Source organism: Odocoileus virginianus, chromosome 4, assembly GCF_023699985.2.
Source record: "Odocoileus virginianus isolate 20LAN1187 ecotype Illinois chromosome 4, Ovbor_1.2, whole genome shotgun sequence".
In the NCBI taxonomy this organism is placed as follows: domain Eukaryota; kingdom Metazoa; phylum Chordata; class Mammalia; order Artiodactyla; family Cervidae; genus Odocoileus; species Odocoileus virginianus.
Window position 1 is genome coordinate 89597930 of NC_069677.1, and position 22304 is coordinate 89620233.

At 46.3% G+C, this 22304-nt stretch overlaps 2 long non-coding RNA genes across 3 annotated transcripts; one reads left to right on the plus strand and one right to left on the minus strand.

The window, feature by feature from the left end:
* Window positions 1-9083: 9083 nt before the first annotated feature.
* On the plus strand, window positions 9084-20593 carry LOC110124989 (uncharacterized). 2 transcript variants are annotated; one of them, XR_002309931.2, is made up of 4 exons: window positions 9084-9326; window positions 9755-9888; window positions 15629-15762; window positions 19406-20593. It is a non-coding gene; the product is annotated as an uncharacterized lncRNA (long non-coding RNA). The 2 variants fall into 2 exon arrangements; XR_002309932.2 differs by lacking the exons at window positions 15629-15762; window positions 19406-20593 and adding an exon at window positions 10537-12047 and having other exon boundaries at window positions 9087-9326.
* Window positions 9478-12683, minus strand: LOC139034846 (uncharacterized). Its single transcript, XR_011487434.1, has 2 exons — window positions 12422-12683; window positions 9478-9909 (listed from the first exon to the last, which is right to left on the minus strand). It is a non-coding gene; the product is annotated as an uncharacterized lncRNA (long non-coding RNA).
* Window positions 20594-22304: the final 1711 nt, after the last annotated feature.

Consider the following 22304-nt stretch of genomic DNA (forward strand, 5'->3'; position numbering starts at 1 on the left):
GTTATACGCCCTGGGTAGGGGGTGATGTTTTTTTTGTTTTAAATTTCAAAGAACTTGAAAGGAGAGCTTGGGTCAGCGGCATGCTGTGTTGGTTCCCACAGACTGGTGAGACACAGTTGTTATATTTTCAGGAATTTGGTGAATCTGGTGAACTGAGCCTTCTTAAGTGAACAATGCAAAGAAATAGAGGAAAACAATTGAATGGGAAAGACTAGAGATCTCTCTTCAAAGTAACACGTAAAGAGGGAATATTTCATGCAAAGATGGGCACAATAAAGGACAGAATTGGTAAGTTCCTAACAGAAGCAGAAGAGATTAAGAAGAGGTGACAAGAATACACAGAAGAATTGTACAAAAAAGGTCTTAATGTCCCAGATAACTACAATAGTGTTGTCACAAACCTGGAGCCAGACATCCTGGAATGCGAAGTCAAGTGGGCCTTAGAAAGCATCACTAAGATCAAAGCTAGTGGAGGTGATGGAATTCCGGCTGATATATTTCAAATGCTAAAAGATGCATTCAATATGCCAGGAAATTTGGAAAACTCAGCAGTGGCCACAGGATTGGAAAAGGTCAGTTTTCATTTCAATCCCAAAGAAGGGCAATGTCAAAGAACATTCAGATTACTGCACAATTGCACTCATTTCACATGTTAGCAAGGTAATGCTCAAAATCCTTCAAGCTAGGCTTCAACAGTATGTGAACTGAGAACTTCCAGGTGTTCAAGCTGGATTTAGAAAAGGCAGAGGAACCAGAGATCAAATTGCCAACATCCACTGGATCATTAAAAAAAAGAGAATTCCAGAAAAACATGTACTTCTGCTTCATTGAGTATGCTAATGCCTTTGACTGTATGCATCACAATAAATTGTTTTTTCCAGACCACCTTATCTGCTCCTGAGAAACCTGTATGCAGGTCAAGAAGCAACAGTTAGAACTGGACATGGAACAACAGACTGGTTCCAAATTGGGAAAGGAGTATGTAAAGACTTGTATATTGTCACCCTGCTTATTTAACTTACATGCAGAGTACATCATGCAGAATGCCAGGCTGAATGAATCACAAGCTGGAATCAAGATTGCTGGGAGAAATATCAACAACCTCAGATATGCAGATGATACCACTTTAATGGCAGAAAGTGAAGAGGAGCTAAAGAGCCTTTTGATGAAGGTGAAAGAGGAGAGTGAAAAAAGCTGGCTTAAAACTCAACATTCAAGAAACTAAGATCATGGCAGCCAGTCCTATCACTTAATGGCAAATAGTTGGGGAACAAAAGGAAACAGTGACAGACTATTTTTTGGAGCTTCAAAATCACTGCAGATGATGACTGCAGCCATGAAATTAAAAGACACTTGCTCCTTAGAAGAAAAGCTTTGACCAACCTAGACAGCCTATTAAAAAGCAGAGACATTATGTTCCTGACAAAGCTCCATCCAGTTAAAGTTATGGTTTTTCCAGTAGTTAAGGTTGTGAGAGTTGGACCATAAAGAGGTGGAGCACCAAAGAACTGATGCTTTTGAACAGTGGTGCTGAAAAGACTCTTGAGAGTCCCTTGGACTGCAAGGAGAAAAGGAAACAGTCAGTTGCAAAGGAAATCAACCCTGAATATTCATTGGAAGGACTGATACTAAAGCTGAAGCTCTAACACTTTGGCCACCTGATACGAAGAACTGACTCACTGGTAAAGACCCTGAGGCTGGGAAAGATTGCGGGCAGGAGGAAAAGGAGACAACAGAGGCTGAGATGGTTGGATGGCATCACCGACTCAATGGACATGAGTTTGAGCAAACTCCAGGAGATAGTGAAGGACAAGGAAGCCTGGCATGCTGCAGTCCATGGGGTCACAAAGAATCAGACATGACGTAGTGACTGAGCAACTGAGGAAACCAGATCTGAAAGAGACACGTGCACCCCAATGTTCATCACAGCACTGTTTATAATAGCCAGGACATGGAAGCAACCTAGATGCCCATCAGCAGACGAATGGATGAGGAAGCTGTGGGACATATGCACCATGGAATATTACTCAGCCATTAAAAAGAATTCATTTGAATCAGTTCTAATGAGATGGATGAAACTGGAGCCCATTATACAGAACGAAGTAAGCCAGAAAGATAAAGACCATTACAGTATACTAACACATATATATGGAATTTAGAAAGATGGTAATGATAACCCTATATGCAAAACAGAAAAAGAGACTCAGATATATAGAACAGACTTGTGGACTCTGGGAGAAGGCGAGGGTGGGACGTTTCAAGAGAACAGCATCGAAACATGTATATTATCTAGGGTGAAACAGATCACCAGCCCAGGTTGGGTGCATGAGACAAGTGCTCGGGCCTGGTGCACTGGGAAGACCCAGAGGGATCAGGTGGAGAGGGAGGTGGGAGGGGGGACCGGGATGGGGAATACATGTAAATCCATGGCTAATTCATTTCAATGTATGACAAAAACCACTGCAATGATGTAAAGTAATTAGCCTCCAACTAATAAAAATAAATGGAAAAAAAATAAAAAACAGAAAAAAAAATTCTAGCTATTGAATGATTAAAAAAAAATCAAATTATATACACTCACAATTAAATAAATTATATTAAAAAACAGTTTTAACAAAAGCTCAAAATTCTTCACTCCCCAGTTATTCTACTACATTTTATGGTACAAATACCAAATAATTTTGTGCTATTGATACATCTCTTCCTAACTGCATTCAGAGCTGGAAATCAGGTGCAGCGACATTACTTCATTCTTTCTTATCATACTATGTGAAGTAAGTCATAGAAAGACAAATATCATATAATATTACTCATATGGGAATCTAAAAAATGACACAAAGGGACTGTTCTGTGAGACATGAACAGACTCACAGACACAGAGAACAGACTTGTGGTTGCCATGGGAACGGGATGGGGAGGGATGGCTGGGGAGTCGGGGGTTAGCAATGCAAACTATTACATATAGGAAGGGTGCAAGATCAAGCCTACTGTATGGCACAGGAGACCATCTTCAACTAAAACGGTGAAAACTACGGACTTGTGAATGAGACTCGCCCTGTATAAAGCCACTTCATGCAGTGGAAGGAGCGCTTCATGGACTCGTTCTCCTAAAACTTTGAGAGTATCATCTCTGTCCCTCAATATCCTCAATCTATTAAGCAGGCAAAGATATAATACTTGCTCTGTTAACTCGTAAGTTTATTGTGAAAACAAAACCTCATCTTAACTCTAAAAAATTATTCTGCCATTTATGATTTGTGGTTTAATGAAAGGCTTAAAATGAATACCTTATACAGTATAAACACAAGGCCTTGTGACAAAGTATCATGCAGTCTCAAGAGAACAGGTAACAGATATTAAGGCATATTTTTCTATTTCCTTGACCGGAGGGTCTGGCTGGATGTGAGGGGTGATGGGACAAAGCTTCAGAGCTCATCTATGGAATCTGTGCCCTTTGTGGGGAAAACTCGATACCTTGAAGTAACTTTTAAAGTGGTACGTTTTGGTTATGCTGGAATATTTGAATGAATAAATTAACTCATGGCTATAGTTAAAGGATATTAATAACTCAGAATTTTATGTTAATATTATTCATTTGTCGGCATGTTTTCCACATACACACAAAAATGTGTGAACCAAACGTAAAGGGATTTATTTAGCACCAAATCCTGTGATCTGTTGGCTGAGGCAACGTGCTAAGTGCCACCTTACTCTCCCCAGTTCTCCCTCTCGTTCTGCAGCTGTGAACTGAGTGTGGGGTGTCCCCTCCTAATTATTGCCCCCTGGTGGCCCTTAGACCGAAGTCGGGGTGGTCTGCACCCCCTGCTGTGGACCGCAGAGGCTTGGGGAGGGGCAGTCATGGCAAGGAGTATCCGAATCCTTTTCAGTGCCCAAAGCTCTGTCTGTGAAGCACAGGATGACTTTTTCAGATGCATCTGAACACTGTTGTTGTGACCCAAACCCGGTCTCATGATGCAGTCTTCCTGAACCCTCGGCGCCTTTCGGTCCTTGGGGCCTCGGCACCGGGGCATCCGTTCTCCTCTCGCCAAGGGTGCCCACCTGGGGGCCTCACCCGAGGCTGAGCGCCAGCTCAACTCCCTTCCACGGGCCAGCTGTCCTACCCTGGGGCTGGGCCTGCCCTGAGAAGGAGCAGCGCCGTCTCCGAATGGTCCGTCCAAGAAGGCCTCTCTTACCTTAGCTCCATAAAGGCACGTGGGTACAGAAGGGACTCTGCGGGCATTACATTGTTCTCAATCCACAGATTCTGATAAACAGCGGAAGAGGACAGGTGTCCAGTTATTTCTGCCATCAGAATGGAGGTCTTTATGTCCAAAAGGACTGGAAAACCTCGGGTGGAAAACCTGTGTGGACCATTTCCAATGGTGTGTGGTCAGATCCTGTCAATCTTTTCTCTGTTAGGGGGTGAGCTTCGTAACTTCATTCTGTTTTTAAATTAATTTTTCTCGCAGTATAGTTGTTTTACAATGTTGTGTTAGTTCCTGCGGTTCAGTAAAGTGAATCAGCTTTATGTTTACATATATCCCCCCTGCCTCTTTTTTGTGTGTGTGGCCGGCATCCCTTGTAGCTCAGTCGGTAAAAAATCTGCCTGCAATGCAGGAGACCTGGATTTGATTCCCGGCTTGGGAAGATCCCCTGGAGAAGGGAATGGCAACCCACTCCAGTATTCTTGCCTGGAGAATCCCATGGACAGAGGAGCCTGGAGGGCTATAGTCTATGGGGTCGCAAGAGTGGGACACAACCTAGCCACTAAACCAGCACCACCATCTCTTTTTTGGGATTTGCTTCCCACTTGGACCACACAGAGCACTGAGTGTCACTTCATTTTTGCAGATACACAGTCACAGGCGCCACACACACACGTGTACACATCACGCCCCTGCTTCTGAGACGCAGGCTGTTTCCGCTTTCCTGCTCACCAGGCCTACCTCTGGCTCTAAGCCCCAGGGCCTTCGCCAGTGTAGCCTCTATTCCCCTCATGAACCCCCACTGCTCCCCCCTGGTGCAGCCTCCCGTCTCAGCCCAAATGCATCCCGAGTTAACCTGGGGTCGAAAGACACACTTCCCTCCTGTACTGCCTACCCTCTGGGTCTGAGCTTCTCAGCTCTTCGATATGTGTGTTCATCTCTCTTTGCTGGTGGGGCTCCATCTCCAGGAAGGTTTTCAGTTTCTCTGGAGTGAGAGCTCTGCTCGTGATTTCTGTCTGTCGTTCCCACATCGCTCTCTGCGCAGCTCTTGGCAGTGGGAGCCCCGTAAGTCAGTGACCCATCTGAACTGACATCAGAGGAAGGATCAAGGCAGCTCAAAAGAAGGTCTAATGTCACAGGGGACACTGGATGATGGCTTCCAAGGAGCCCCCTTCCCCTGAAAGGGGAGGGAGGCAGCTGGCTGACCACGTGATGATGCGACGGGCACAGGGCAGCCTGGTACCTCAGAGGCCCTCAATAGCTGTTTTGTTGGAAGAATGGCTCAACTGTACTTCTAAGTCAATTTGAGCTCAAAGCAGGAAGGGATTCAAAGACTGCCCAGCACTGCCACAGAACTGACAGTCTTTTGAAAGCATTAAGAAAATTCTGAGTGTAACCTTGGTGGGGGAATAAAAATGGAGATTAATGATTAGCAATTAAAAACTGCAGTCTCTGATTTTTTTTTTACATTTCATCTATTTTTCTACCTGAAAAGAGTGTATTTACCAGCTCCTTTAAAAGAAAGCAATTAAATACCACTTGACTGCTGATAGATCCTTTCCAAGATTTTACCTATTTTTTCTGTTTGAAGAAAGTTTATTTTTCAGTTTCTTTTATTTGCCTCTGATGAAACACTGGGGCAGTTTTGGTTCTTGAGTTATTTTTTTGCCATGTAATTAAGCTGATTAGTTTCCCATATGGAGTGGAAACAATTGGTTTCACGTATGCTGGTGTACCGTCAACCACAGAGCTGTAATTATTTACATGTTTCTCATTTCCTTGTGGAAATTTTTAGACTTTGTTAGATAAAGATCTAGCAGACTTGAACTCTGTGAACATTTGGGCCTTTGGTTACCAGACGCGGCCGTATCCGGTTCAGATCCCCAGGCTGAAGTGGGTATTCTACAGTTCTGTACAGAGCAAACTTTGAAGATGCCAATTCAGCGTCCATTTCCTCTTGCCTCATTCTGGAAGCACCCTTGTTTTTTTTGCTCAAAGATACTCTACCCCCCACCCCCCACCTGCTCAAGGTTTACAGGAGCTAACTCCACCTGCAGTTGCGCGTGGGCTTGATTGGTCCCTGAGTAATCCTGCCCCCTTGCCCCAGAGATTAGTTTCAGAATCTAAATCTTAGATAATCAGCATGTGGCATTCCTCAGGCCAAGGAGATTGGTTTAGAAGTGGTCTTGTGACAAAATCCTGACCAATGAGGTGAAATGGAAGGTTTGGTAGGAGTTTCTGGTCAGGAGGGTTTCTGATCTTAAGAGCGGAGCTGCTGGATTAGATGATTCTTCTAATAGATGTTATTATGGCCAGGCTGCAAGGTCAGGATATGCACCAGTCACCTTGCTGTCTGCCTGAGTGTGCAATCAACCCACAAAAGAAGAAGGGGACAAGGAAATCATAGAGAGGCAGATTGGGGGGCTTGTGGAACCAGACCTGATGGCTACCCAGCATCTGGACTTTTTCAGCTACATGAACACATCAATCTCCTTTAGGGCATAAACTGATTGAAAAGCAGTTTTCTTTTACTTGCATCCCAAAGCATCACTACAAATGTAGATAATTTTACCAAAGAAATGTGAATTGAAAAATGAGAACTCAGTCTTATGGAAAAGAAACATAAATGCATATGTGCATCTAGAAAATAAAATACAGAGCAGGCTTGGATACAGTATTGTCTTCCCTCTTCTATTTCCCAAATGAAGAAATAAGTTCAGAGAGTTTTGACAAAGCTTTAAGTGGCAAAGCCAGAATAAATAGAAAAATCCTAGATATCAACCAAAAGCTACACTTGCAAAAACTCTTTCAGAGAAGCTCTATAGGTGACTTAGTACCAGGGCCACCTTCACCTAAGTTTAGGAGCAATTTCAAGGCCCCCTGCTCTTTTGCTATAGTTCTTGTAAAATACTTGAATAGAAAAGAGTTCTGTGTGTCTTCTGATTCTCAACATAATGCTCTGTCTCGATAACTTTGCCATTTTTCTTTAAATGGCTTAGCATTTCTTTTTGAGGAAATGGTGAGGAGGCGAAATCCTCCACTTCCCTGGACATGAGTGTGGTGTCGGATACACATAGTGTCGTCAAGTTATTTCTGAATCTCATTCTCTATCCCCAAGCAATTTGTCAAGATATTCTCCTAAATATAGAGAGTTCTCCTGCCAAGAATTCTGGTGACAGTTGTCAGGCAATAAAATTGCAATCTTTTGACTGTGAATGAATGAATGGTCTCTCCACTGATGACATCAAATTGCATAGATTCACTGGCAGCCTTTTGAAGAATCTGATGCAGTCTTGTTTTAAAGTACTAATACTTTTACCTTTTGAAAAGATTCCAAACTTTCTGAAGGTTAATAATCAGAATGGAATATTTTTAAAAATTTCTTCAATATTGAACAATGGGTATTGTATCATTATTTACCATGTAAGCATTATTATGGCACATTTCAAAGCACTGGTAATATGGCCATAAGAGAATTATTCTTACTTAATTATTTAATCCTGAGATTTCTTTTAAAAAATTTACTCATATTTCCATTAGCAGGTAGGATTTCAGAGGAGAAAACATTCACTGAAGCCTAGGATATTTTAAGGAGATTTCAGCAGTGAGACAGGAGTTGGCCAGGTAGGATTCAGAAAGAAGAGAGAAAGCAGAAAGGTCTTATCTCTGCAAATGATGTGGACAAATGTGTCGTAATGGGAATGCATTAAAACATATGTCAGGGAACAATGACTCAACCAGTGTGGCTGGAGCAGAAAATAATGGGGAATCCTTTTTAAAAGATAATGTTTAGAAGATCTTAAAACCTAAAATAAGCATTATGGGTTTTCCTCCTGTAGGAACATGGGAGCCTCATTCTAGAGCAGGAGGGATGAGGACTGCAGGCTTTTTTTTAGGAAGGTGGGTCTGCTGGCAGAGCACATGGTCCTGGAGGCTGGAGCCCATTTCAGGTGAAATGAAGTGGTCCACGCGCATCTGGAACAGATGACTGACAGCTGGTAGAGATGATGAGCCAGCATGGGATGATAAAGGTGCTACTGCTCCGGAGACCAACTGGATAAGGCAGTCCAGACTGAGAGGGCATCAAAAATGATGCTGGGGACTTCCCAGGCAGTCCTGTGCTTCCACTGCAGGGGGCATGGGTTCAGTACCTGGTTGGGGAACTAGTATTCCACATGCCAAGCAGCAGAGCCAAATAAATAAATAAGCTGTGTTCGTCATTCAGTTGCTAAGTCATGTCCGACCCTGCAGACCCATGGACTGCAGCATACCAGGCTCCTCTGTCCTTCACTATTTCCCAGAGTTTGCTCAAATTCGTGTCCATTGAGTTGGTGATGCTTCATAGCCCTGTCACCCTCTGCCACCCCGTTCTCCTTTTGCCTTCAGTCTTTCCCCACATCGGGATCTTTTCCAGCGAGTTGACACTTAGCATCAGGTGGTCAAAGTATTGGAGCTTCAGCTCTTAAAAAAAAAAAGTTTAAAAAAATATGACTCTCAGGGTTGCAACCTCCATGGTGGATGGATGGACGAAACTACCATTGGTTAAGTTGAGAAATGAAAAAGGAGCCACCTATTAGATGGGAAAAGGAATTTCCCCCAACAGATGGCGTTTGAGGCAACAGGACATCGAGGTAGGTAGTCCGGGCAGTTGGATGACAGATGACAGAACAGTCAGGGCTGGAAATAAGGATCTGGGAGCCGTCTCCCCCCAAACAGCTCTTCCTCCTTCCTTCTGAGTAGAATCCCACCTGTGTTTGGGTGGCTAGGGCCCAGATAGAGAGGAAAAATCATGATCGGCCTGAGTCCAGATAGGGTTCCTCACTTGCCTCTGATTGGCCCAGGGGTGAGTCATGTGACCCAACTCGAGCCAATAAGACGCATGTATTTCTGGGAAGGATTTTCTCCAAGAGGAGAAGGGCTGTTCTGCATTCATGTCCTTCCTTCCTGTCAGTGACCTGCCAGGAGAAAATGGAAACCGTTAGAGCAGCACCTTGAAGGGCGTGACTGGGCAGAAAGACAGTCAGAACTTTGGGCGCTGCTGCCCTTCTTGATCCGCTGAACAAAGTCTGGATTTGCCAACATCTAGACTTCTTGTGACACTTACGTTTATTAAATGTCTCTGTGAGTTAGCATTTCATTATTTTCACCTGAAGGTGTTTTAGCTGATGTGGGTGCAGTGATAAATGACCCTGAGAGTGGACTGACCTGTGAGGAAAGGAGTAAGAATGAGACAAAACCTGGAGAGAGATACCCATATTTAAGAGGCAGAAGCTTTTCACGATATACACTGTAAGGTTTTGTGTAAATAAGCGACATAGAAAGCTCTTTTTAATCATAAACACATGCACACACTCCTACAAGCTCCCTCCTTGAACCACATTTTCCACAGAGCATATGTTTCAAATGAAAGTTCAAAAAGGAGATTACTGTCAGCGTGGAGTCCCAGGATTGGTGATTATTTCTCTAAAATGTTGGGCTTCTTGTTGCTAAAACAGAGTCCCTCAGACGAAGCTGCTTGCTCAGTGAGTGCCTTATTCCTCTTTCTCCAGGCCTTGGTGCCTCCCCATGATGGGTGAGGAACTCGGCTTATTCCTGGGGACAGTGGCCTGCCACCAGAGAGGCCATAGCCTGGAGCAAGATGCCTCACAGGGTCGCGAGGAAACAGCCTGGATCTTTGACCGGGGTAAGCAGTGTCTGATTCCACCTGCAGGGAGGAGGGAGCGGTTATGACAAAGAAAGCAATAACTATTTCACTGAGCAATTAAGTCCATTATTTTCCTTGAAAAAGCATTCTCTTAAGCTGTTAAGGAGAATTTAGCTCCCATCTTGACAGAATGTACTAATGACTGCTAATGGAGACATTCTTTTAATAAGTGGAGAGGCACAAGAAAATTGCCAGATATTAAACAGAGTCCTGCACGTCATCTGAGTCTATAATGGCCCTATCAAGTGACCCAAGCGAAAGAAATGTGACTCTACAGGGGTTAAAGGAGTTTATCTTTTCTTAGTGCAATATAAATCCACTACTGGGAAGAACAGTAATTCATTGGTCTATCCAGCAAATGTTTAAAAGGGGGTCATATCTCAAGTTAAATGATGCATTTCCTTTTGGTAGAAGGCAAATATGAAATAGAACCTCTGTACATTGTGGATTTATGTAAATAGCTTCTTACTGGCAAATTTCTACTGGGTCTCTGAGCCTTGGGATTTTCAGCTAAGAAGTTAAAGGGACTGTGTAACACGTTAATTTTATTTGTTCTTTTTTCCAATATTTTCCAGAGTGTTTTTTAATTGGTTGGTTTGGTTTGGTCATTTTAAACTCTATCCTTAGAAATGTTTCTCAAGATTCAAGTAATTCCTAGCACTCCAATCTTGGGGGACACTTCTTAAAATTTATAAAGAATTCCAACAAATTAAGAAGAAAAAGACAATCCCAAAGAAAAATGGATAAAAGAAATGTAGCAGAAACTCAAGAAGAAATGGACAAGAACCATATAAAAAGATGAATGACCTGTATTTTAGTTTTCTGCAAGGTGTTGTTTTCAATACAATAACCATGCCTCAAAGCTTCATCCTTCCTTGGTATTGTGTGTGGCAATGTTTATTTCATGTTGTAATAATATTTCACTGGGTGAGTTTTCCACAATTCCATTCTCCCTACAATACATGGAGTGTGGATCTATGTTTATAAAGCTCAAAAACTACTCAAAAAGATAAAAGGGATTACAAAAAAAATAGATATTTGATGGCACTATTAAAAACAAAGTAATGATATGAACAAATTTTCATTTTTTCCTTGCAAGCGGAGCAGATTGACACTGGAGAAAGGATAGGAGAGTATTAGTTATCTGTGGCTGCATAACACAGCACCCCAAAACTTAGCAGCTTGACACAAAACTCGTGATTCTCTGGGTCTGTGTCCCACTAGAACCAGCTGGCTGTCTCGGGGGGCTGCAATCCCTGGGCTGGGCTATGGGGTTAACATGGCCCCACTCTCAGGCCGGGCACCTCAGGCCTCTGGCATATGACTTCTGCAGGCCCTCTCTTTCCACGTGGCCTTTCCCTCCAGGAAGATGGTCTGGGGTTGTTGACAAGGAGAAAGGACCCATATAATACTGGTGTAATGAAAACTTGGCGGTAAGTAAAATCTATTACCTAACGCAGGAGTGCCCTGTGTTAAATCCTTTTTGGAAATACTGCACATGGCGTGCCTTAGACATTCACAAGGCAAACAATAAGCTTGCTAAAGGCTCTAAGACAGGACCTCCCTGGCGGTCCAGTGGCTAAGACTACACACTCCCAATGAAGGGGGCCGGGGTTCGATCCCTGGTCAAGGAACTAGACTCCATATGCTGCAACTGGAGATCCTGCAGGCTGCAACTGAAAAAGATCCCACACGCTGCAACGAAGATCAAAGATTCTGTGTATTTCACCTAAGACCCAGTGCAGCCTAAATACATAAATAAATACTTAAAAAAAAAATAAAGGCTCTGAGGGGTCCTGCAAGGAGCGAAACAGAAAGGCCTTTTTTCGGTGTAAGGAACTGGTGAGAAATGGCAGAGGCTGTCCGTCTTCTCTTTCCTCGGGGTGGATGGAGGGAGGGGTGGCTTAGAGAGAGCTAGAAGGCTTGGGCCTCCTTGTGAGAACACCTTCACCCTCCGAGGACGACTGCACATGCGAGGCCACAGGAAGCGGGTCCTGGCAGAGGTCAGCAGTGCATCTCCTGGACGCAGGTCTCCTGCGTCTCTGCCCCTCCCACTGCCCTGCCCTGCTCTTGACCTAGCTCACCTCCCTGATTTCTGCTTCTCGTTTGCTTCAACCCCTGTGACCTGTTTTGATCAATTATCCTGACCTGATCTTGTGCACCTTCAGTTTGTCCCTGATGCCCAGTGACCACAAGCTCCTTGGATTTTGTTTTATATCTTTTTCCCCTTGATCTGAAAGTTAATCCATGCTGGTTTTAACAGATTCAAATAATACCCCAAAGTGATTGCCTCCCCTTGTCTGTTCCACAGTCCCAACTGCCTGCTTCCTTCCAGATGCCTTTTTCTGTTTATATAACATATGTGTACACATACTTGAATGAAATGGGTATCAGTATATAATCTCCCTTCCCCTCTAATGTATTACGTACGTCTTTCCAAGTTGGTGCATACAGACCGATGCAACTCCCTCTGAAAGCTGCAGTTCCAAAATATGGAAGCTGCTTTACTTACTGGGCTGTCTCCCTCTTGATCAACACGGACGTTGCTCCTTGCTTCCTGCCACCCTAACCGACGCGGCAGTGATCTGCCTCCTGTGTGAGACTTGGTGCATTCATGCTCGAGTTCTGACAACAACTTTCCGGAAGTGGTGGTTCCGGATCTTAGGGCTTGCCTGGCCCCCCGTCTCATTGTCCTCCTGACCCTGATGTCCTAGAGACCTCTACAATCACCGGCCTGCCTGCTCAGGTCATCCTGGGGTTCACCCAGTGCTGGGCCTCTCTGCTGGCTCCTCCCCGGACAGCAGTCCCTTATCTCCTTCTCAGGAAGCTTTGCCCCGGCAGAGCAAGCAGCGCACGTCACTTGAGCACTTACTGCACTGCGTTATCATTATTTTTCTACTGGTCTAATTACCCCAGTAGATCAGAATTTCTGAAAGCATCATTGCGACTAAACACAAGTTCATGTGCCTGACACACAGTGAGGCCAAACAAACTGAAATATCAAACACTGGAGTTTGGAGCAGAGAAATGTTTATTGCAGGGCCGAGCAAGAGAATGGGTAGATTGCCCTCACAAACCCAAACTCCTCAAAGGGCTTCAGCGAAGCATTTTTAAAAAGCCAGGTGAGGGAGGGGCATTCCAGGGCCTGCAATCAGCTCATGCACAGCTCTCTGATTGGCTGATGGTGTGGTAACAGGGCTGTTGGGTTAACGTTATCAATCTTGAGGCATCAGTAGGTCTGAGGGCTACATGCTCATGATCATCAAGCAGTTTCTTGATCATCAAGCTTAATTTCTTTTGGTGGTGGCTTTTAGCACCTGGAAAATTCAGGATATATGCGCGAGATACTATTATCTGGGTACCAGAGAAGAGTTATAGCAGAGGAGAGGAGTCTGTCCTAGGAATGCCCCATGGGGTCCTCTGGGTTATGTCATCAGGCATAGGCTTGGCACTCAGTGAGTGAATTCATTAACAAATTTATCTGAATTCACACTGTGTGTTAATACTGGCACCGTGTACATACAGCTATGAACATACCAAACTCCCTGCTCCTGAGTGGGTGGAGACACACAATTTAACATTGTAAATAATTGGCCAGATGGCAGACTCCTCACCCTAGTCAGCTTGGGCTTCCCAGGTGGTGCTAGTGGTCTGCCAATGCAGGAGATATAAGAGACGTGGGTTCAGTCCCTGGGTTGGCAGGGATTGATCCTCTGGAGGAGGGCATGGCAACCCACTCCAGTATTCTTAGAGAATTCCACGGACAGAGATGCCCAATGGGCTACAGTTCATAGGGTTGCAAGGAGCTGGACAGACTGAGGTGACCTGGCACGCAGGCACGAACCACAGAAAGGGGTACGCCCTGGGGCACAATGGCTCCCCTCAGCGACTGCCATCCCCAAAGGGGTCACCACGGGGGGCTGCGGGCAGCACTCTTGGCAGCTGAGGGGGTGAGGCTTTCGTTCCTGAAGGAGCTTTTCTCAGTGAGTCAAGGTGGCCTGACCCGACAGGAGCACACAGGTTAGTTGGCGGCTGGCGGCCAGTAAGCCGTGGTTCTGAGTCTTGTTGCTCTGGAAAGAAAGTCAGGAAAGCTGCTGAGAGGATTTCCTGGCTCTGCTTGCTTGCAGGGTCCTTTCCCTTCCCTGGCTCCGCTCAAGGCACTCACAGGTGCAGGCTGGATGTCTCCAGCTCCCCGTGGCTGGTTCTGACCGGGTCTGGCCTATAGGAGCCACTCAGTCAGTTCATTCGCTCAGTCGTGCCTGACTCTTTGAGACCCCGTGGGCTGCAGCACGCCAGGCCTCCCTGCCCATCACCAACTCCCGGAGCTTACTCAAACTCATGTCCATTGAGTCGGTGACGCCATCCATCCATCTGACGGTCCCCTTCTTCTCCCGCCTTCAAGTCTTTCCCAGCATCAGGATCTTTTCCACTGAGTCAGTTCTTCGCATCACGTGGCCAAAGTATTGGAGTTTCAGCTTCAACATCAGTCCTTCCAATGAATATTCAGGACTGATCTCCTTTAGGATGGACTGGTTGGCTCTCCTTGCAGTCCAAGGGACTCTCAAGAGTTTTCTCCAACACCACATTTCAAAAGCATCAATTCTTCGGCATTCAGCTTTCTTTATAGTTCAACTCTCACATCCATACATGACTACTGGAAAAACCATAGCTTTGACTATATGGACCTTTTCTGTAAAGTAACGTCTTTGCTTTTTCATATACTGTCTAGGTTGGTCACAGCTTTTATTCCAAGGAGCAAGCGTCTTTTCTTTATTTTTTTTGTGTTTAAGGTAAATATTTATTTTTTAATACACTTGATGAGTAATAATAAAAAAATACATATTTTTGTGATGTACATTTACTTGGGTCAGATATGTAAATTGTGCTTCACTCTAAGAAATGTTTCAAAATGAAGATTTTTCAAGGGAGCAAGCGTCTTTTAATGTCCCGGCTGCAGTCACTAGTCAGACATTATAAACAGAAGGAAGGGCAAGGCCGTGTGTTCGTTCCCTGCAGAACCCCCATTAGGAGCCTGGCTCCAGCACCCCTGTTCAGACCGCGGGTGGGTCCAGCCTCCATCCGGGATCCTCCGCCCCGGGCTCTGGCGATTCTACGGTGGGAGACACGAGAGGCTCAGGTCCCCTTCAGGGAGGGACCCGCAGCCCAGCGGCAGGGGCGCAGCGGGCAGCCCGCCTCCGGCCATCAGCCCCTGCAGGGTCAGTCCTGTTGGTGGTCACGGCCTTCCCGACCAGCCCACATCCTGGGACCAAGCGGCTGGGTGTTAGGCACCCAGCCATTCTGACGCAACGCCGGACACTCTAGTGGGCAACGCTCCAGACCTGGCGGAGGTTTGTCTGGGCTGCGTCACAGACGGTTTCTTCCTCCGCCACCCTGTTACTCCTTTCCCTCCTGGTGGCTGACTTCTGGTGAACACCGTGAACTCGGAACCATGCCTAAGTGTGTGCTTCCTGAGAACCCAGCCTGGGCACACTTCTTCCTCCGTCCTGCCTCAAAGGCGGGCGGCTTCCTGTGGGGTTCCTCTCCCCCGCCCCTTTCAAGCACTCAGATTATGCACTGCCCGTGTAACCAGCTCACTGCATCATCTGTTTAAATACTGCAATCAGCCTTAGTCACTGCCTGACAGAACGTTTTACATCTCAATTTGCGTTTATGTTCAGATGCAACTGAACGACTCACAGTTTCGCTTTTCCCTTTTCAGGCCGCCCCTCCTAAGCAACTGCGTTATGGATGGGCCCCCTAACTCACACAAAAGTATCATAAAACATTGGGGAGACCTGTAACACTGCCCTTTAAAGAAGGAGAGAGCCGACCGTGGAGGCGCCCCTGCAGCAGGTAAAACCAGAGAGCAGCCCAAGAGTTGAGGTCCGCCCCTGTCTCCCAGATGGGTGGCCAGCGCTGCTGCCTGCTGTCCCCTGCTCTCCGCAGCCCCTGGGATTCCCGCTGAGGCTGGACACACGGGCACAGTCCTGCCAGCGCTGGGCTGCCGCTTCTCCGCGCGGACTCCCCCTGCCTCAGCCCTTCTGAGTCACCGGCTCTGGGCTTGGCCTGTCTGCGGGCCTCACCTCCCCCAGGGCAGGGCTGGGCCGGGGGTGAGGAGACGCAGGAGCCTGGGCTACGGAGGCAGCAGGCTTCCCTTGGAGGGTTGGCTGTGCCGGCCGAGAGGCTCGCTTTGCAGGAGGCAGATGCTAAGCAGGCCCGAGGGCAGGTGTGGACGCGAAGCGCCGTGTCCGCCAGGGTCCACGCAGGAGACAGAAATCACGGCGGCTTGCTTTTGCAAGAGAGACGATGTAGGCGGAAGGCTTGTTGATGAGGTTAACTGCAGAGGCCCCGGAGAACTCAAAAGGGTCGCGGAGGCAGCATCTGGGAGGCGGCCGCCTGTTAGGCTGGGGGTGCTCGAGAAATAAGGAAGAGACTGAAATTATGCCAGTTTAGAAAGTCGACGACGGGTTCCAGCAGCTGGGATCCCAGTCTCTTAGGAGAGGGTGCTCCTGCCTCTGCGGGGCCCCACGAAGCTGACTGTGCTAGGGCCAGGGTCGAGGAAAAGGCAAACTGCTTTCAGCGCCTGGGCCGGGAAGCCGAAGGAGCAGCCCCGCCGCCCCCAGCCCTGCGGCGCCCTCTGCCGCCCCCTGTGGGCCGGGCCCGGCACCGCGCCGCAGCCACAGCCGGGCTCCCCTCCGAGGAGCTGCCTCCAGCATCACACAGCTGAGGTCGGAATGGGAGCCTTGGAGTCAAGAGACACAGCGCCTTGAATAAGGGGCATCCCTTCCTCAAGAGTCTGTATCTGAGGATTCTCGGACAGAAGTGGCCTGGAACTTGGCCAAGAACGTAAATCAAAGGGAAAGGCCAGACAATTCCGGGGCCCCACGGGCGACTGGGTATTCAGGTTGCAAACAGAAATCAGGGTTATGATAGCAGGATTTCAAGACTGCTCAGTGACATGCAGGAGCGTTTCTAGCGCTCCCGAGAACCTGGCAATGTGGGTGCAGTAAGCCGCCAGTTTCCAGGCCGGTCTTCCTTCCCAGCCCCCACCCGCCGTCACTGCACACACTGGAGCCTCTTGGGCTGTTGGGGGGTCTGCATTGCAGAGTGGTTATGCCTTCAGCTGTCAGTGAAGTACCACGCAAGTGCAGGCCTCAGGGAGTGGCTGTATTCTTTTACCTGTTGCTGCAAATTACCTCAGAGTTGAGCAGTGCCAAACAACACACATTTATTATTTTGTTATTGTTTGCTCTTGTTGTTTAGTAACCCACATTTATTATTTTGTGTTGTTTGGTCTTGTTTAGTAACCCACATTTAATATTTTATTGTTTGCTTTTGTTGTTTAGTTGCTAAGTCTTGTGTGAGTCTTTGCAACCCCACAAACTACAGCCCACTAGTCTCCTCTGTCCATAGGATTCTCCAGGCAAGAATACTGGAGTGGGTTACCATTTCCTTCTTCTTCAGGGTTTCTTCCCAACTCAGGGATTGAACCCTCATCTCCTGCATTGCAGCTTCTTTAGTACTGAGCCACCACGGAAGCAGATATTATTAATGAATTTTTGTTACTAAAAATTATTATCTCAGTGCCTGTGGTCAGGATGCCTTTGGCTTGGAGCTTTTCACAAGACTGTATGAAATTTCCACCGTCTGTCTGCATCTCAAGGCTCACCTGGGGGCGGATACTTTCCCAAGTTCACTCCCCCGCTGTTGCCAAGTCTCAGGGTCCCAGTGGCTGTTGGCCAGAGGCCTCCACAAGGTCCCTGCTGTGTGGGCCTCTCCGCAGGGCATCTCATGACGTGGCAACTGGATTTTCCAGGACAAGAGAGGGAGAGAGATGGCTAGAAGGGCAGAAGGCACAGGCATATTCCACCCAGTCTCAGAAGTGACACCCCATCCCTTCTGTCAGAAGCGAGGCAGGATACCCAGGGTACACATGCACCCAAAAAGTGGAGAGTTACTGGGAGCCATGCACGGAGGCCTTCTCACCATGACTCAGCCCGTAGCTGCCCTGAATTTCTCAGAGCAGCAGATATCCATCCTACAGGTCACCACAGGCTGGGTCTCCTGTTCTAATCAAATTACAAAGTTAATAACAAAGTTAATTTAACAAAATTAATTTAAGGCATATAAAATGATATACATAAGTATCATGGCACCATATGGTAATTAGGCATCCAAGGTAGAAGTGTAATTTGTGGTATTTCAACACAGCCAAACCCATTTAACTTTTCTTGTTAGCTTAGGTTGCCAGTATCTATCATCAGCCTCCATGTTCATAAGTTTTCCCCAATACCACCTACCACTTAATTGTCGCCCCACATGTGAACTCTGACACTCACATAAATGCAGTTACAGTGATCCCGGATCTCACTCTGCGATAGCTGGATGCTTTGTCTCGGCCTCCTCTTCCCAGTGTCTTCTCTCTGTTCCCCAGATGAAAGCTGCTGAGTGGCCTCGGGCTTGGGTGGCAAAAACTGGATGTGGAGGCTATGAACTGGATTTCTCCAGGGAGGTGCCGGCAAAGTAGGGGGCCTGGTGCTGACAGCTTATGCTCTCCAGCGCTTCAGAAGGGGCTGCTTGAATTGTTAAAGCAGTTATCCCTCTATTTCCCCTCTTCACTTGTATGTTGCTTGGGGTGATTTAAACAGGGAATAAAGTCTTTAAGCTGTGGACAGCCACAAAGAAGTAAACATGCACACAGGGGAAAAGAACATATCAGTATTGAATGAGCTTCCGTGATTTGAGACCTATCATCAGATCCTCTCTTGTATTGCTGGGGAAGAATGACAGGAGGAGGATGGGCCAGAAGAGCAGGAAAGAAGGAAGAAAACAGCAGGGGTAGAGTGGGCTGGGACACTAGGTGGAGGGACTGGTGAGTTGCAGACCTACCAGGAAGGGTTGCCAGATTAAATGCAGGACATCCAGTTACATTAGAATTTCAGTGGGAAAAAAAAAAAAAATAGTATAAGTATATCCAATGCAACACTTGGGATATACTTATGCTAAAAATTATTTTTCTGAAATTTAAGTTCAACTGAGAATTCTGTACTTTAATTTGCTAAATCTAGCAGAGTTGTTTCTTGCCCTTTGTGATGGCTACTATCCTGGCATTAATCCTTCCCTCTCTGGCTGCTCTCAGACCTGCCCACAGACTCCCAGCTCCAGGAAGCTGCAGGGGCAGCGGACAGACACACGGCGCCCTCATGTGAGGTCCCTCTGCCCCTCTCACCCCGCTGACTCAGTAGCACTTGCCGCAATTTCCATCTCCTGGAGTGCTGTGCCTCAAAGTCAGCTGCCACGATATGAGCGTGTGTACAGCATGACCCAGAGATGTGAAGACTCCAGGGGGACTCTGGGTGTGGGTTTAAATGTGGGTAAAGTATTTCTTGCTGAGCAGTTCACGCTTAAAGGAATTTAGCGTGCCCCTTGGTGAGTAGCCTGGGAGGGTAGCTGGAGATCTACAACTGCAGTGCTTCTCCCAAAATTGCTCTTTCAGGTTTTACAGAACACGGATGCTATTTTGGTGGCCAAGTTTTTTGATGAACGAAGCAGTAAAACCACAAGAGGTACTTATGTTTTCATCATGGAAGAGGAAAGCAAAATTAGGATCTCTGAGGTTTCTAATAAACCAGAAAAGAACCCAGTTGTGTCAAATGCTAATCTCCTCTTCTAATTGTCTGTCTGTCCGTCCTGATGTCTAACTGGAGGGCAGGTACCAGTATTGCACACTGCTGGGGGGAAGCTACTCTTCATTGCTTGTTGTCCAAACACTGGAAATTTCCTGGATTCCTTGCTGCAGTCTTCAAAGTTAATGGACATATGCTGACTTTTTAAAAGCTTGCTGTTACCAGGAACAAAAAGAAGCACAAGAGAAAATTGCTTACCTCCAGATTCTCCAAGGTAGGCAAAAAATTCTTCCCAAAGAAATGAACAAGAGTGACACAACTGCTCCTGTGATCTTCATGAATCTGGATCCTGGCTCTCACACGGCAGGCTCCTAGGTCCTGGGTAGGATTCAGAGACAGGAGGGCAGAAGGAACAAGATGGGATCTGGTCCTCAGAAGTGGCGTCCAGTATCGTATCAGATGGGTCCTCCTGCCTGGCTGACCCCCCTCCTTCCCACTCTTTCCTGCTCCCACAGCAGCGTCTCATTTTCTGAATACTCAGGACGCTTCCCCTCCTGCGCCTGTACCCTTGCTGTCTTCTCCTCCCAGCGGCCTCCATTCCATTCCTCCATCCATTAACATTCAACATGGAAAATGCCTCCTCCAGGCAGCTCCCCACCCTGACTGTCTCAGGTTCTGTTATGTTTCCTTCCAGCATGTTCCTCTGCCCCTCTATCACTGCATGAATCACAGCATATAATATTTGCTGATTTTCATCTCGGTCTCCCCCATGGTGCCACCGTGAGCCAGACTGTCTCGTTTGTCTTTGGACAACCGTGTTCAGCACAGTGCCCATTCCATACCAGGATGGCTGGATGAACAGACTCTGAAATGCTTGACAATGAGTTCTAGGGTGTCAGATGGAGCTCCTCAAGTCAATCATGCCCACCCGGAATTGTGACAATTGTAATATGGGTCTGTGCACTAATTTTAACATTTCCAAGTGCCAATTGGACGACATCATACAGTAACCAGGTAAGAAACACCCCCTGACTAAAGGTTTACTTGCATTGTATCCAGCTGGAGTTCTGTCAGTCCTCTGATGTCCTTAGTTTTTTCATGAGGAACAGAAGAAGTAATTGTCCTTTTATCACATCAGTGCAGTTTTTTGAGTGAGGAGGAGTAAGTAAAATCACCAGCTAATTTGCACATGATAAAAATAGAATCTCTTTTTGTGTGATAGAAAGGTGAGGTGCCAATTTTCTGTCATTGCTTCTTCATGTAGTTGTTCAGGTTTCCTCAGCCTCTGTTAGACAAAGGGCAGTGTTTCAGGGCCCAGATGTAGCTGTGAATGAGAGACACAAGACCGTCCTTTTGAAATTGACCTGTGGGTGAGAGATAGATAATAATAATCAAAAAACGCACAAGAAAATATCCGGTAATGGTGAGTGCTACTCAGAGAACAAAATCAAAGGGCTGTACTGGACAGAATCCTAATATGAAAAGATGCATGCAGCTCTGTGGTCATAGCAACACTATCCACAATAGCCAAGATACAGAAGCAACCTCAGTGTCCATCGGCAGCTGAATGGATAAAGAAGATGTGGTATATCTATACAATGGAACATTAACCAGCCATAAAAAAGAATAAAATAATGTCACTTGCAGCAATATGGATGGACCTTGGGATGATCACACTAACTGAGGTAAGCCAGCCAAAGACGCACATCATATGAGATCACTTATATGTGAAATTTAAAATATGAAACAAATGAGCTTGTTTATGAAACATACAAATAGAGAATAGATTTGCGGTTGCCAAGGAAGGGTAGTGGGGGAAGGATGGTTTGGGAGTTTGGGATTAGCAGATGAAAACTATTATATAGAGAATGGATAAACAACTTCTCTTAAGTTCTCTATAAGAAAATTGGATCAAGTCCTACTGTATAGTACAGGGAACTATATTCAATATCCTGTGATAAACCATAATGGAAAAGGGAAAAAAAAAATCAGGGGAATGTATTAGAGTGACCCTGTAGCAAGGAGAGTGAGGAGCTTATATTTAAGCTCCACCAAATGACAAAAATATTAGAATAAAGAGCAACATCAAGAAGACAGAATCAAGCAAAGGGCCCCGAAGCATGAACAGATGCAGCGTTTGTATTGTTTTTGTGTGTTTACCATCTGTCTCCTCCACTGAGCTGCAGTCTCCATGACAGGAGGGACCATGTCTGTTTTATTTACCAACATGTCATACGCCTAGTGGCCAGCAATGCACCTGCCTGGCACAAAGCATGTCTCATTACACATTACTGAATACTGAGTGAGCCACCCTGCCCCCCGCGCTTCCCACCTAAGACCAGCACTGTTCCTGCAGGTGTGGGCCAAGGGGCCTCAGCTTGGGAGGATGGAGTGAGGCAGAAGCTGGTTCCTTTATAGCGTCTGGTATGAGAGAGGCCTGAGGACTCAGGGTCCAGGTGAGCGAGCCTCATCTCAGACACAGCTATCAAGGCTTCATGTTCAGGCTGCTTATCTGTTGTGTTTATGGGAATCTGAGCTCAGTCTTGGCTGAATTCATTCTTATCACTCAGTCACACGTTAATTTCTGGGCAAAAGGAAGCTGCTAATTAAGAGTTCAAATCCCCCCAAAGCCGTAGGCCAAGTTACATGTGTGAAAAAAAATCCCTGGCTGTCGTCTTTAGTATATGGATGATAGAGGCTAACTGGCATGCTGATCTGGGCCAGCCAGGCTTTTAACTCAGTCAGAACAACAACCACAGCAGCTACAAA